Consider the following 17,643-nt stretch of genomic DNA (forward strand, 5'->3'; position numbering starts at 1 on the left):
GGCCCAGAAGTGGTTGGAAGACAACTTGCCTTTCTGGCCAAAGAAAATGTAGTCCCCCACTCACCAGATGACAACCCATTAGACTTCACTTTTCGGGTGCATGTTGAGTCCAAGGCCTGCTTTTTTCTCCAAAAATTTAATATTTGAAATTTTTCTTCAAGAAATTTAATATTTGAAATTTAATTTTTAAAATTTTTTTCCAAAAAAATTACTTTTTTGGAACAGCTTTATATTTAGTATTTTTTTTTGAGAATAGCAATGAATTTTTGAAAAAAATAATCCCCAATCTTTTTTTTTTTTTCGAAAAAATTTCAAAAACAAAGCTCGGCCCCCCTTCCAAAAAAAAAAATATATATAAAATCATGCAGACACCCTAGGAGTAGTACAATATCAAATTCAATTGATTATTTAGAATAATATGAAGACGACACACATTTTACATTAAAAAAAAAGTAAATACCTATATTTGTGTTATTATTTATCATATAAGAACTCCTCTAAGAGAGACAGGTTTTCGATAGAGAGTGAACTAGTCTCTCTCTTCATAAAATCAAACAAGTTATGTCTGGTTATATATACGTATATACAGGATGGTTCGGAATTCAACTCCCATTTACTTTGACATCCTTAAATTAATATAAATCTGTTGTAGAGATTTCCTTACCAAAGTTGGAAATATTGTAACACTCACGCAGAATGGGTACCAGCCCACACTGCAAATGAAGTACAAAAAGAATCACTTTAGGGACAAATCATTTCACTACCCTCTTCATCTGAATTGAAACCCTGGAGGTTGCAATGTAGGGCATGGTCGAGGGGAGTGACACCGGAAACATAGACGCCAAGGGGCAGTTGGCCCTATTTTTGACGGAATATACAAAATTATTGTACATATTATCTAAAAAAATTCCAAAAAGTTTTTTGTCAATTACACCATTTCTAAAAAGAGAAAAAACCAGTCCAACTAATAAAAAAAACCCAAAGAACCGTTCTCCCTCCCACAAAAAAAAATGATGATGTCTCCAATATATAACCCCCCTCCAATTGCAAATACATTCTGCAAACGAGGCCAATACAGTTTCCAGGCTTAGCAATGACTCTCTGATGGATTCGGCGAAGGCCTAGTGGGGGCAAATATCTTGGAAGATGTTGTGCTTTAATGGATGCAAATCAATGAAGAGGCATCTCTGCCAAGTTGCTCAAAACAAGGGCTACCACATTAAATGAGATAGCTGTTAATTAATCCTAAGGCGATATTAAACAAATAAAAAAGCATTAATTCATATTGTAATTAGCGTTGTGTCGGTCCTTATTTAGCACTGAAGATTGCAGTTCCGTCCAGTTCAGTCATACATATCATTCCTAAAAACTTAAGAAGTTCATTCCTTGATGATGTCACTCAACTATACATGTTGCGCAACCAACAGGGAGCGGGTATCAGATTGTCGCCTACTTTAAACCTTGATAACTTGAAGAACGACATTATCAAATAAAAAACCAGTTACCAAATAGGAAAGCTATTCTCGTCAGCTGACGATACGTAGTTCAGTTAGCATAATGCCGTCATCATATGAGGAGATAAAGAGCTATAAGTGGAACGAGGAGCTTTCGAGGTCCACCGTAGTCATGGCATTGGTTAATAATGGAGGTGAAATCTCCAATTCAACGATTGCTTCAACCTTAGGAGTGAATTTACGGACTATTCAGGGTATCCATAAGAAGCTAGACGACACCTGGGATGTTGATGCCACCATAAAGAGGGCACCCAAGGAGGAGGGCGCCGACAGGAAGGTCAGGGACACAGACTTTGTCGACAAGGGGAAGAAGATGGTTGAGGATGACCCTACCAGGTCCAAGGGGTGGCCGGAGACAGGCCCTGGGTGTGGCAACAGGACTCAGCACCCTGCCATGTGTCCAAAATCTCCATGCAGTGGTTAACCGAGAACTGTTATGACGTCGTAACTAAGGATTTATGGCCTCCTAACTCTCCCGACCTTAATCCTTTGGAATATTTTGTCTGGGGATATGTCGAGACATACCAAAAATGTTTCGAAAAGGAGTTCCTTGGAGTCCGCGCTGGGAGAGACAACATAACCTCTCTCAAACTCAAAGTGAAGCCCTGGATCGACATGAGTGCCAATGGGAGGTCTTAGATGTGGCAGCAGGACTTGGCTCCCAGCCACAACTCGAAATAAAGTCTCAAATGGCTCCAAGACAATTTTGACGACTTCATCTCGGCGGAATTTTGCCCTCACAGGTCGTCGGATCTGAATCTGATGGTGTGACTTTTGTGTGGGGCACAATCAAATAGAAAACTAATGAAACCCCCTACAACTCCAATCTTATCAGTCGAATCAAGAAGGAATTTCAGAATTTGTTAAGGACCAAATAGCAAAGTCACGCTCGCGCTTTGGGCCTCGCATAGAGACTGTAATTGAGAATGGAGGTTATTTAATTGAATGAAATAAATTAAAATCCTATCAAGCTTTCAGAATCTGGTTTTATTTTTGTAATCTTATAAAAAGGTTGGAGAGAAAATGGTGTTTGAAAAAACAAAAGTTATTTTTGTGGCTCACTGTATTTCTTCATTATTTTTGTTTGATCACTTTTTTTTAATGATCCTTTAATTGGTTAGATGGAGTTGCACTGGTTAAGTATAAGTAAACATTATAGTATTGTATTTACTACATATAACCTAGGAATCTTTTTGGTAAATTCCATATACATAAACTATATTTCTTTCTTTAAGAATCACCTGGGCCGGTTTAATGATATCTAACACTGACAGTCCTATAGACCGGTCCTAAGACTGGACTGGCCTGAATAAATCATGACGGATACAACATTAATTTTAATATTCAATATATATTTTTCCCATGGAACCCTTATTCCGAAACACCCTGTATAATTTTTGTCTTGATGACGACATAAACGACTATTTTTCTCATGAAATTGAATCAATGTATTTAATATTAATACAATATACAAACATTATCTCAGACAGCCGTAATAGATTATTTGTCTGTAAACGATGAATCATATAAGAAGAGGAAGAAATGTGTCATTCCCGAAGGTTCAGGATCAATACACCTATACTAATACTGCCTCCGCTTCTTCTTTTTCATAATCATGGACATCTTTTTATTCCAGAATATATTTCATTACGCAATCACAGCTTGGTTAGAAAAGGTGAAAATAGAAAAAAAAACACTTTTGAGGTTAACATATATGTAAGCATTTTTTGTTTTGTTTTTGTTATTCTATTCACCTGAAAAGAGACTATGAGTCTATTACGACGATGAGAGCATTATGTAATCAGACAAACGGTCAATGATCCAACGATATCACACTACGTCATCTTTCACGATTCTACTTCGATAATTAATTAATATAAATATAGGTAGGAACAACAATATACTTGACGTTATAAATTGCTGTACAATGTTATTCAATTAATAATTATTGATCACTTACCACGTCGGGCTTTTTTATCCATTCACAACTGCAATTGTCAAAAAGGAAAGGCAATATTTTGAAAAAAACATAAGGCTGGCAACTGGGTATTATAATGTATATATATTGAAATTATGATTTTAACCAGGGGTGTTACTAGCTGTCATGATAAAATTATCAACACTGTTATATATTTACTTAAATAAAATAATTTATGTTATATATACAGTGTCGACGCGATATTTTAGACACCTTTCAAAAAATTTACAAAACCTTCTTCAGCCTGGACCTGAGCCTGTTGCAGGCGTGCTCAGCCTGGACCTGAGCCTGTTGCAGGCGTGCTCAACCTGGTCCCTCAGACTAATTGAAAATCACAATGATGCGCTGCTTTAACTCGGCCACCATGTTGCACGAGGTTCGGTTGGTGTCCCGTTCAACTGCGCCCCACAGGTAGAAGTCACAGGGATTCCAGTCGGGGCCGTTGAGAGGCTATACGTTTGGGCTGGTGTAGTCCTCCGAGTTCTTAGAAAGCCACATCTGGGACTTGAGAGCTAAAAAAATGAAAAATGGCCCTGATAGTCTTCACTGTGTTCCTTAGCATGCAACCACTCTTCATGATGTCACAGTCCCAGCGCAAATCATCCTAACCACGGTTATTCTTTTCAACTTGTTGGACGGGTTAAAGTCGTTGGATTATATTGTTATTAGACCCATTGTATGAAGTTACATCAATATTTTTTGGAAATTACTCAAATTTTATGAAGTATCAATATCAACTAAGTTCCTAAATTATGACGCAATTGTGATGTCAGTCAGAAACAAATTGCATCATAAGACAAGACGGCAACATTTTGGGAACATAGAGTTGATATATCGGTTTAAAAAACAAGGAAATATTTCCATTAAATCTTGAAGGAAATTCATTAGTCGACCTTAAATATTAAAAAAAAACAACAACAAAAGACTAAAATGTATAAAACTTGCTGTTAAAAAAGATTGACATTTGATTAAAATCAAATGAATATTAGGTGGGTAAAATGGCAAGATTTTTACAATTAATTATGTTTTTGATTGATCATAAAAAAGTAGGTAACTTATTAATGGGATAAAAATATTCAACCATTACAAAAATAATAGCACATGTATTAGCTACTTAATGTGAATGTACGGGGGCCACAACATAGGGGGTCCATCGTCACCCCACTTCTTGAGAACTCAAAATTATAATGTAGGAGTAAAAATGTTCTGTTTTTTAGTACATTTATGGGCCCATCCCCACTTTCAAAAACAGAGCATGGAGCCTGATGTACCTGATGTTAAAAACTGAACACTTAAAATTTTAAACGCGCCCCCCAAAAATAGTTATAATCCTGCTAAACCCCCATATAATGTACTTCCTTTTTATGTTAAATTTATAATTGGAGCTTTACTTACACACCCTCCTTATTAGAAATGAGTCCGAAACTCATATTTTATAGAGTAGAGTTGTTTTAAATATGAATTGACACGAGCAAAATTGTATTCATTTTTACATACCGTTCTAATACAACTATATACATATGTCCACATTTTTCCTTCCTTATTTTTTTATATGAAGCGCACGCTCGATACTACATGCAACAATCTCAAGAGATTTCATTAATATGACTAAATTGTTATTTCTTAGATAACATTATTTTTATACGGATTATAGACAAACATTACTTAGTTGCTATTGATTGAAACATAATTACAATATATTCTCTGCATTAATGATAATTTAGATGTATAGAGTTCTCCTCTTTATAGTAGTAATTCATTTTCTCCACTTAAAATCATACAACAGGGAGCTGATGTTAACAAGAGCCTTAATTCCATAATTTTGAAAGTCTCACTCTCTTGTTTCCTTCTCGCGCTTTACAAAAAAACTCCATCCTTACTCGTAGCATAATAATTTTTGGGATCGTATAATTGGTTTCTGTGCAGATAATGTCTTTGTATAGAGGATAAAATATTACACTTGTCTAAGGTCATATTTATTCATTTATATATTTGTACTATAAAAATCTTTATTTTTGTAGTTGCAAATCATTAATATTTGTGCCATAAATACGCACGTAGGCATGTTAAATAATAATTAAGCTAATATTAATATATTATAGCTATATTATGGTACTAGGAAAACTGCCCTGGGGAAAATTGGCCGTGGAAGATTGCCCTAGAGAGATTTGCACGCATTTTGTAAAAACTTCACTGTCTATTATTGATGACAAATATCTTTGCATATTTGTATATTCCATTCCCCAGGGGAGAACCTTCAATTGTGAGTAACATAATTGCAATACAATGTCCTTGCAATTTTTTAAATTCAATCCAATCATCTTAGAAATGGATCGAGAGGATTGGTTAGGAGGAGTATAATAAATAGTTTAGGGGCTCTTAAATAATGGTGGAATACCCTTTCCCCTCGGATTAGTCCGGGGTTAGTATGAGTTTGCTCAAAACCACCGTCAATACCTCCAAGGAACTCCTCTAACACCAAAAAATTGTTTTTAACTTTCGGTTTGTAAATTGAAAAAGGCAATTTTTTTGTGTTTTCACGCCATTTAACTCTTTTTTTTAAGGATGCTACGGTACATGTAAATAACATTATTTGTATTTCAATAGTTATATCAATAATAGTTCTTTCTTTACTTATAAAGTGATCAATGTTTAATTACTTTTTTTTTTTTATCTTTTATGAAAAGTTACAGTACCTAACAGATTTTTTTTTTTGGAAATAATTTATATAATCCTGTGAGTAAATGGTAAATAAAATTTTAGTAATGATGATTTTGTTCAAACAAATATCTATATTTTATAAGTTCCTACATAAAATAAAACAAAAAATATCTTATAATATTTTTTACAAACCTATAATAGATCCTAATTATATTATAAATCTTTTAAAAATACATAAATAGTAAATAAATAATATTAAGCAAATTTATAATGTGTTAGTATTCATTATTAAGTTTGAACAAAATACGGGTAATTTTACTAACTGGCAATTTTCTCAGTTTTTCAGCACACTTTTTTTTAAACAATAGAGTGAAAAACTCATGGAATTCGGAGTAATGGTTTGATTTATAAAAATAATATCTTCATTTATTTAGTTTTTTTGTTTTTTTTTTACATTTTTTATATTTTCATTTAAAAAGGTATGTTTGACGTAGCCTTTTGTATTTTTTAACTTTAACAATGAAGTTGTTATTTTTATAAATTATGACAATAATGCCACATACCAAATTTTTGTCAAATCCGTTTCCTCGTAAAAATTGCTTAAGGGATGACCATATCCGTAATAAGTGAGTAATTCTGAGTGAATTCAAAAGCCTCTTGGTTCGTAAGGATTTATTCAAATATTCTTAAATATTCAACAAGGTTTCATGATATGGTCAATTATGTTACATATTATTTATAAATCAATAGGAAGTCCCCTGTTTTTCTCTCATAAAGGATGCCCGAATTACGGGGGGAAATATACAAGCGAATTTGTGCTGGAGACAGATTTGTTGATATACGCAAGATCATTGGGAGTTCATGTAAACAAAGTCACCAACAATAAAAAGAAATTTGAAGCTACTGAAACCTTTTAAACAGGCAGGAGTAGTGGAAGACCCCATACAGTCCGTACCCAGGCCAAGATCAATGAGAAAAATTATATTATTCAATATAATCGTTCAACTAGCATTCAGAAGCTTGCAAGAGACAATAACATCACTGAGAAGACTTATAAGGGACTTGGTAAAGAAGGATTTGTGTCTAAAAGTCTTGGAAAGTGCCAAATCCAAATTTTGACAACCTTTTAACAACAGAAACGAGTTGAAAAGATACCAGCGGGTTTAAAACTTTCTTCAAAATCAGCAAACACCAAAGATTATCGTATTCAGTCATGGGAAGATGTAAGTCGTTGATAAGGTCTTCAATTCTCGTACAAACATGTACCTATGCACCTCGGCCTACGCTGTTCCACAAGAATGAAGGAATGTGGCAAAGTCCAAACAACCTGCCATAGATATGATGTTAGGTTATGTTGGCTCTGATGGAAAAGTTTTCCCTCGCATATTTATTGAAAACAGAATAAATGTATATACCAGTAACAGAGTTCAAGCCCCTATTTGTTGAATAAACTGAAGTAATGTAGATTTTGGTGGAAGGAGTGTTGGCCACCATCTAGCCCAAACCAGAATCCATTTGACTTCACTATATGTGGAGGGTAGAGCCTGTCGCTCTTATCATCACAATATCAGTAGCCTAAAGTCATCCATTGCAAAGGAATGAACCAACATGTCGGAAGAGTATATCTGGAAGTATGCAAGTCCTTTAGGCATAGATTGGAGGCTTATATTACTGCCAAAGAAATAGTTTTAAAACAATAATGGTAAATATGAAGTAGAAAAATAAAAAAACGTTAAAAAAGTATTGGCTTGTGAATGTGGGAGTCGAAATATACACTCTTGGAGTCTCATATGTGGACAGTGTAAAAGTTTGATTTCCGCATATTACCATAAAACTTCAATCCCGCATTTAAATTTTTGTTGATTTTTGTAAATACATGGAATGTAAATATTTATTATAATTATATTATCATGCATTAATGTCATATAAAAAATGTAATTTCGGAGTGCCTCTATACAGTTATGGAAGGTCATTTCCATCCTTGGAGTGAACTTTTTGCTTCTTCTTTTAGTAAACAACAATAAAATATTAGTTAATATAATCAAGACCTCTCCTTTTCAAGAACGGATTTAACTGTAAGTTTTAGGTTAACGAGGGTGGTCTGAAAAGTTTCCGACCTAACAAAGATACAACACACACTCTTTCTGATTTTTTTATATTTTACAACATAGTCTCCTTGTAACTCTACACACTTTTCCAAGTGATGCTTCCATCTTTCTAATCCGTCTAAATAGTAATCAGCCTTTTTCTCTGCAAAAAAATAGTTCATGAGACACTTTTTGTTTTTGCCTCAATTACTCCGAGTTGGATGGAGAGAGTCGCTTCAAATTTTAACACAACAAGCCTTCACATGTCTGATATTGTTTGAATCTATTTAAAGCCTACACTTTGAAAAACAATTATTAAATTAAAGCTTGATTCTCGATTTTGTAACACGACTGTTACATAACAACTGACCGTCCAAAATGGCTGAAACTTTGTTGAGTAAATGTCAACAGATGCTAGATAGATGTACCTAGCTTTTATTTATGACTGCTATCCTCCTCACGTTCAGGTCGACAACTTTTCAGACCACTCTCGTATAAGAGTATTCATGTGTAATGTCAAAGAACAATGAACAACACATGTTTTTATATGTTTAAACTGCATTTAATTCTTACATTCTTACAAGTATACGGATAAGCATCATATCCATTAGTAGAGTTGAATAAAATATGACTATCTGGTATTAAGTAAGGATATAAGGAGTAATTCCAGGTAAATTATGTCAGTTTGTATCCCCGTCGTACTTTCTCTTTCTATCTCAAATTGGAGAGAGCGACAGCAGATAGTTGAAATTCAAGTATTAGAACCTTTTAATGACAAGGAAATAACTTCACAAAGCGAAGAATATAGTTTTGGAGTAAGAGGAAAGGGACCTCGACTCGATCGATCACAATTGCTCAGGTAGTGGGCCATCTACCACTAGTAGATGGTCCGCTACAAAAAAAAAAAACCCGGGTTTCATCAAACGGAAATGGAATTATGTCATCTTTTATAGTGCGACAATTTTATCGTTCCACACTGTACATATAATCCAGACTCGATTTTTGAGAAAAATCATTGTGACTTTCTTTAATGCTGATTAACCACAAATGTTATAAAGAATGATTAATCTAACAAAAATTTCATAGCTACAGAATGACTTAAGATTCCTCAGTCGATTGATGGAATTCAGGATTTCATGTTCGAGTAAACAAGCAGCCAATTCAAATATTAGTCAGAAATGACAATAACATTCAATTATTTTTTCTATTGTTTTGAAAAATTGTATTGGATAACTGGCAAGATGGCGTTATTTCATAATGAAATGAATTCAATATTATACCAGGGCACTGGCGGTTTCAAACTGTACTAGACAAATATTGATCATTGAACCGGTACTTAAAGTACCGGTACGTCATAAAAAATGTCCTACCGATAACGCAACCTCCCAAATTTCTTAGCTAGAAAATGATATTTTATCAAACAAAGTAAGAATAAAAATTGTCGTTTACAATGTCAAAGTTCCGTTCTAGTTTCCTCCCTCTGCCCCAAACAAAAATCCGACGGACGACTCTGCAACGGTACGTTAATTTCTTATAACGACTTTTTGTAGTATATTTTTAGAGCTAAAGTATAGAAATACTGAACCTAATTTTGATACTGAAATCGGTTAAAAAATAATGGTATCTTCTGGCAACACTAGCTTAAACATGCAAAGGATAAAATCCCTATTTTACAAGTCCAAGTAGAGTTCAAAGTTTCCATGTTTTTACACAGAGTTTTCACATGTCTTTCAAGCTCATTTCATGTCCATACTGTTTTATTAGAGTATTAGGTATTTTCCTGAGTCTATTAAAATAAATGTGTCATAATAAATCAAAATTGATTGTCACAGACGAAAATAATCTCAATCGTTAAGTATGAACATTAATATTCTCCTACTTATTCTAATTGTAATTAGTTTTTCTTTCTCTATAAAAAGTAGTTCGAAGAGTACATACATTTAACCGATAGCTTTTAAAAAAATGACAAACTTGAGAACTTGAGTGTTAGCTTGAGAAGATTTCCTCGCCAACATGAATACTATCTCCCAAAAGAGGTCACTTTTGAAATACTACAGATAGCATTTCCTTAATCATTTTTCCACGTCTACAAATTTGTCTTCCCCTCGCAGAATTCACATTTTAAATGCAATGACAGAAGTAAATGGTGCAGTTAATTATGTAATAATACTAGTGTAGGTTTGCTCGGCGTATTAAACAAAAAATATAGATCGTAGAATTTTAAGAGTTATTATCCCTGCATGTCGGTACATATGTGTTAGTGCTTGGGTTCGGTCTGAAAATCCTAGACTAGTCTGAGACTGAAATATTTTTTAGTGTACCAAATTAATTCGGTCCAACAAAAAAGCTCGGTCTGGACCGATCTCATATAAAAATTCGGTCTAAGTCGGTCCAAAGGAAAAATTTGGTCTGGTTCGGTCCCAAAAAAATCGGCATAGACAGATTTTACAGACAAATTGTGTATAACATGACATCATATTTTTTTTCAATCCCATTGACGTTATTTGAAGTTTAAACAGAGATAGGTCGGATTAATTTTGATCCCACCATCTCTTATATAGGTACAGTATTTGTTCTAGAACTTATCGTGTACTTTAGAGATTTTTTTGAAAAAAAAATGACAGTTGATATAGAAAATAAATGGTCTCTCATAATATTTGAGACAGAAAAAATCGCTCCATAAATTGAGACTGAAAAAAAATCAGCCTACAAAGTGAGACCGAAAAAAATCGGTCCACGGTCTGAGACTGCGGTCTGGACCAAAAAGTCAGTCAAAATCGGTCTAGAAAAAATCACTTCAGACTTAAGCGAAAAAAAAAATTCGGCGCTGGACCGAGTCCCAACACTAGTTTGTATCTTTGCAGTTTGCTCACTTTTTTTTATGTTGAAAGAAGAAAAATATTCAAGCTGAACTGTCGTTCGCTCATGTTTCATATAATTGTTAATAATCCTTTGTCTAATTCTCTCTATTTTTCGTATCTAAATCTTATAATATTCTTTTTAAAAAGTATGCAAAATACGTACCAACATGCAGTGAACATAATTCTTAAAATTTTACGTTCTTTATTTTTTCTTTGATATGAAATAGTCGTTTTTAGTCCAAAAAAAAATTTTTTTTAAGAAAAATGCTATTTAAAGCCTTGGGAACCCCAAAAATTCTTAAAAGCACCGTTTCTGGAACCTTAAGAACCTACTTGAATTTTTTTAGAAAAATCTATTCATTAGTTTGGGCCGTATTACCGGGAAAACAAGCACATACACATGTTAAGTATCCAATTTTCATCAAGTGGTCTACGTGTCGCCACTTAGTGTAAATTTAGATTTGATTATACCCTGTAAAATTATAGAAAGTATTCCAAAAAAAAATTATTAAAAATGGTATCAAGTCCAGTTTTCACTTTCGACTGCATGTCAATTCTTTGATTGTGAATCCAAGTTGAGTACTCTAGCTACAGTATTCAAATAGGGATTTCAATCTGATGTATTGTACCAACTGCTGGACAAGACAAGCAGATTTGGACAAAAGACATAAACACTCATAGTCTATGCCGTCACTTTTGCTATAATTTTCAATTTAATGTATCGTACCAACTGCTGGACAAGAAAAGCTGATTTTTACAAAACACGCAACGACTCATCTACTATGACGTCAATATTAAAAGCGTAGTGGATGTCAAACATCAGTTGTGCACGCGTTATGGTATAACCTTGTATTCCTCTATTAAGCTTGCTGTAGATGAAACTTGGATACATCATTATACCTTTGAAACAAAAATACAGTCCAAAAAATGCCGAGTACCATTTGTTCGGGTTACAGAGATGGGAACATCGCTGGGGAAGTGTGTAGAGTTACAAGGAGACTATGATGAAAAATAAGAATTCCAAAAAATGGTACTGTATCTTTTCATACCACCCTCGTATACGAGTATAAATGTCTTATGACACTAAAAAGAGTCTCTCATGTGTCTTGTCACTGCAATATAACTATTACAGATAATCTCGTAGGATTTTGGGATCTCTCGAAAACCATAGATCTTTTTTATTTTTTACGAACAAGAAAATACCATAAAAATGTGAAATGCAGATATATTCAAAATATATTTTTTCCATTTATTTATAATATAAATCAATCATGATGAAAGACCCTTTGCAAATCTACTTGAGAAGTTAGAAGGAACAATAAAAAAATGTAAACTAAAAGCTTTACAATAACTATATTTGAAACTAGAATGGGCACTTGGCAGAGCCCAAAACCTCCGCCATTGGTATTTTTCCTAATTGAAGTATTCCTGTATTAAATCTTTGTTAAAGTAAAAAATGTAAGATGTTGAAATAAATAAAATTTAATATCCATTGCATTTATACTTATATAAGCCTATGTACACAGGTTCCTATTTATAATTCTGGCCTAAAATGAAAAAAAAAATAGATACTAGCGAAATTTTCGAAGCATTTTTTTCATTCTGATTGAGGTAACTCCAAAACACGGGTTTTGAATGCATCAATGGTTTTTTCTGGTGATGAAGACCGCTAACCAGATTATTGATTTTTAATATACAGGAATAGATAAGTCATTAGGGTTAAATCAGGGATGTACGGCGGATGACCCATCATTTCGATGTTTTGACTAGCCAAAAAGCTCTTTGTTTAACCGAAGTGTGAGCACCGTGAACCTTAGTGACCAACAAACAGAAAGACAAACAGAGGCAACCTTAGTTGACGGAGGGGAATGTGCGCACCATGAACCTTGGTGACCAACAAACAAACAGAGACAAAAACATAACATTCGTTGACGAAGGTAAAAAAATAATGGGAATGAACATCGTGGATTATCCGATTTTTTTAAATAAAAACAAATTTACATTAGTATTATAATGATTTCCCGGGATTCTAAGATAACAATAAATTTTCCCCCGTCCTCCCATTATAAAAACTCACAAAAACTAACATAAAATGACTATCCCTCCTAGGTTGAGCCCAGAAAACTGCCCTTGAGGGAAATTGCACATGGAAGATTACCCTGGAAAAAATTGCAAGTTAGGAAAATTGCCCGTCTTTTTTCAAACTTGAAAATACACAAATTACAAATAATACAAATAATGTTATTTGCACGTAACATAGCATCTAAAAGAAAGAAAAGAGTTAAATGGCGTAAAAAAACCCAGAAAAATAGCCGTTTTCAATTTGCAAAGCGATGGCTAAAACTATTCTTTTGGTATTACAGGGGTTCCATGGACGTATGTGCGGTGGCTTTTAGCAACCCACACTAACCCCGGACCAATCCGAGGGCAGAAGGTATTCAACTATAATTTAAGAACCCCTAAACTATTTACTATATTCCTCCTAATCAATCCTCTCAATCCATTTCTTAGAAGATTAGATTGAACTTAAGAAATTGCAAGGACATTGTATTGCAATAATATTACTCACACTTGAAGGTAGGTACTCCCTTGGGGGGATGGAACAAAAAATATGTTTAGATATTTGTTATAAATAATATTAAGCGACTTTATAATATTTTATCATTCATTAAGAAGTTTGGACAAAATACGCCCAATTTTCCTCCAGGGAAATCTTCCATGGGCAATTTTCCCCAGGGTAGTTTTCCTAGTACCCTCTTAGGTATAACATAAATGCACTAGCTGGAGGCAAGTTAAAGTAATACGAGAATAGTTCATGAAAGATGATGAATGAGATATGTGCCTTCATTTATGATGACTTCCTTATTTATCAATAATGACAATTGCATCTCCTTATGATTTATCAATATATTTGTAAAGATTTTTAGATACAGGCACAACAACATATAAATATGAAAAAACATCACAAAAAAATACAAAGTAAAACAAAAATCCTTGGAGATGTATATTTTTTTAATTAAACATTCAATATTTTTTTCTATAATAAGAGCTATGATATTTCTCATCAATAAGGATGAAGAATAAGTTATAAGGGTCTAAAGAAAAGTATCGTTTTTCATCCCTTTTCAAATTAAAAATGGGAATATGTCGAGTTCAGAACAAGATGCAGAATCAATAATAGCATTATTGTAATCATAAAAACACTTTTACATAAGTTTTAATATCCTACTTTTAACTTGGGGATTGTTTTAAGGGTAAAAAATGACTCTGGACTATAATAGTCCCAAATTACTATAATTCCAGATATTTTAGAATACAAATGACTAAGAGAAAACTGAGATCAGTTTTGGATTCTGCGCTCAACGATAAATTCATTTTTTGGGTTGAATTCATTAGTAAAAAACGAGTGTTCCCCTCATTTTTTGGTTACAACTTGTACAATTAGCTCATATTTTTATATAGAAAACATCCCTCTTTCAAGCCAGGAAAAGGAGAATAATTTGTGGTAAATAAAATATTAAATCATATTCTGAATACGCATTTTATGTACAAGTACATCCTTGAAAAAAAAAGAACGAAAAATTCTTGAAGAAATAAGAAAGAAAGACAAAATAATGACAAAGATCATTTATTATAAAAAGATATATATCAATTAGCAACCAGGAACAAGTTGCAAGGACTACAAATCTTCTCTTCAAATATACAACAACATTATGTCATGCTAAGTTAGGATTTTGTTAGTAGTCAATTGTTTTGTTTACCTAACTATAATGACACTAGTCTTTTTACCCCTGATTATCCCAACCTACGACCTAGGTATGTGATTTTCAATTGCAGATTTGCTCTATTAATATTAGTCTTCAGATTTAGTCCAAGACATAATTGATTTTTTTCAAGGACAATTTAAAACAATATTTCCGTCCAGACAGAAATTAAATCGTTTTCATTCGTTGACCTATTTTATGGATCATAACACACATGACATCATCAACAATTTATTTTAAATAAGACTGAAACAGACATAACTATTTCGGCCACGCCACTAAAAGTCCCAATGGTCTCAGACCGAAGCCCAATAATAATAAATATTAGACTAATCACCATCATTGAACGTCATAAACATAACAAATTAAATATATTATTCAAAGTAGGTATTATTGTTGGGGTTCGGTCCTAGAATTATAGACCATTAAAACCCGTTATAACTTTAGATACACCAAACGTATTCGGTCCGGACCGGTCTCGTAGTAAATCGATCTACACAAGAAAAAAAAAATGACTGGTCTTGATTGGTCTTACACAAAAATGAAAGAAAATACTTTGATAAAAAAATGAAATGATCTTTTATGAACACAGTCTGGACCAAAATATTGTTAGTATAAAAAATATCTTAAGCCCGAACCAGACAACAATTCGGTTTCTAGCCTAGTTTGAACCCTAGTGTTGTATTAGTCTTTATTTATCTGGTCCAGTCAAGTCCATTCTTAGGATTGGTCCTATCAATCCTTGGGATAGGTCCTTAAGAATTGTCAGTATGTCAGTTCTAGAACTGATTAAAAAAAGAAGAAATAATATTGATTGACGTCATCAGAAGACGGAATTTTATAAGTTTTTAGGACTGATATGAATGACTGAACTGCACAAGACCAAGACTGAACTTGACAGGACAGTAGTCTTCAGTCCTAAATAAGGACTGAAACAACATTAGTGACTGTACTAAATGAACACTGTTTTTTGTTATCCGCTGTCGATTTTCCTTCTTCTTACTTTGTGTATTGAACGTTGAATGGTTGAATTAGAACTAGCCATGAGCTGTTAACATTTTCCAACAATGATTGAAAATTAAATTCCGTAGCTTTGAAAAATTGGATAAATAACAACTGATTTTGGGTCTATAAATTTTAAGTTTCTTTCTAGAGAAAGAAAGGTTACAAGACAGAATAAAGGAGCCTACTTGTATCGAAAGTATGTATGTTTTTCCTTTTTTACTTATCATACTTTAATGTCTGAAAACTCTTCGGCTCTTATTATGTCCTCCGATAAATAGTTCCAAAAATTAAAGTGATTTTTGAATTTATTCAAATTGTTTTTTGTTTTTTTTAACTTGACTTATTTTTTGTATTATTTAAAAAGTATATATGTGCCCCATGAACACAAAAGCAAGCCAGAATTTTTTTTCTTAAAATTGAGTGTGGATTTCATTTGTATTTGTCTTCGACAAAATATCGCCATTTCTATGAATAAATCATTCCTATTAACCCTTTAATGGGGCGGCAAATTGAACTTAAAGTAGCCAAAATTGATTTTCATACTAAAAGAATGAGAAGTTGATAGATTATACTTAGAGGGAGCCATAATAGGGCCAATATATTTTTTTTCAATCAAATAAATATTTTAAACCATAGTTAAAATTCATGGGTATATTAACTCATCCAACAAATTTGAATACAAGCCTATGATTGACTCAAATATGTCTATGAAATATGGACATATACGGGGTGCATGGGATATTCATAGCGCCACATAAACCGGTTTCTTGACCTCTTAGCATGTTTTTTTATATTCATGCTCTAAAACACATCAAGGGTATATATAGGGTTTTAAAAAAGCAAAGTGAGTTCACTCAGAATGAATGGACTGGTTGCAGAGACCCAAAGGGAGCTATAGTCGCCATAATCCGCGCAGAAAGGTCCAATGTTGAAATAGCAGAAAATCACAACATTCCAAGCTCCATCGTAAGAAAAAGTGGCAAGGCTCTACCACGAGTTTCTGGCCAGTGGGGGAAGGATGAGGACTTTCATGTCAAGAGGAAGTGCCGCAGCGACTCCCAGAGGGAGGGCATGGTGGAAGTCATCCAAAACATGGTTGATGCCGACCCATGGGTGTCCATGAGGATCATGCCAAGAGAGATGGGCTGCTCTGACTAGTTTGTAAGGACCATTGTGAAGGAGGACCTGAGGTACAGGAACTACAGCCTACGCAAGGGGCAGTTCATGAACCAAAACACCAAGTAGAGAAGGTTGACCAAGGCCTCCTAGCAGCCCCGATACCAATCCTCTGGACTTTTTTGTGTGGGGCGTGGCGGAAGAGGGATACCAATAGGTCCCCTCATAACACCAAGGCGTCTGTCATCACGGCCATCATAGAGGTATTCAAGAACATCCCGAAGGAGGACATCACCTACGCCTGCAACCGGGTCAGGAGCCTCCTAGAGGAGGTTGTGGAAGCAAATGGTGGTTTTATTAGGTAAATATGTTCTGTATATATTAATAAATATTTCCTGAAAAAATTATAAGTTTAAATTAATTTTTAGTACTGTTTTGGTTAATTAGAAAATGCACTATATTTGCGCTATGAATATCCATCACATTGTTTCTATGTTGACACACCATACATGTGCCCATTATACGAAATTTAATATGTCAATATTTTGCCAAGTGTGTATTTTTTTTAAATGAAAGGAATAGATTTTCTATGTATAGAAGGGGTTAAATAAATCCATTAGCAATAGGAAAAATTCTTGTAATTTAAAGAACATGGGG

General features: G+C 33.7%; 1 protein-coding gene and 1 long non-coding RNA gene across 3 annotated transcripts in view; both read right to left on the reverse strand.

Annotated features, from left to right (window-relative positions):
- Window positions 1-17,643, reverse strand: part of LOC121116046 (rabankyrin-5) — an 88,918-nt gene that overhangs the window by 59,183 nt on the left and 12,092 nt on the right. The window lies entirely within an intron of this gene.
- LOC121116048 (uncharacterized) lies at window positions 3,605-3,897 on the reverse strand. The gene is made up of 2 exons (XR_005863749.2): window positions 3,775-3,897; window positions 3,605-3,742 (listed from the first exon to the last, which is right to left on the reverse strand). It is a non-coding gene; the product is annotated as an uncharacterized lncRNA (long non-coding RNA).

The sequence above is a fragment of the Lepeophtheirus salmonis genome, chromosome 4, assembly GCF_016086655.4.
Source record: "Lepeophtheirus salmonis chromosome 4, UVic_Lsal_1.4, whole genome shotgun sequence".
Classification (NCBI taxonomy): Eukaryota; Metazoa; Arthropoda; class Copepoda; order Siphonostomatoida; family Caligidae; genus Lepeophtheirus; species Lepeophtheirus salmonis.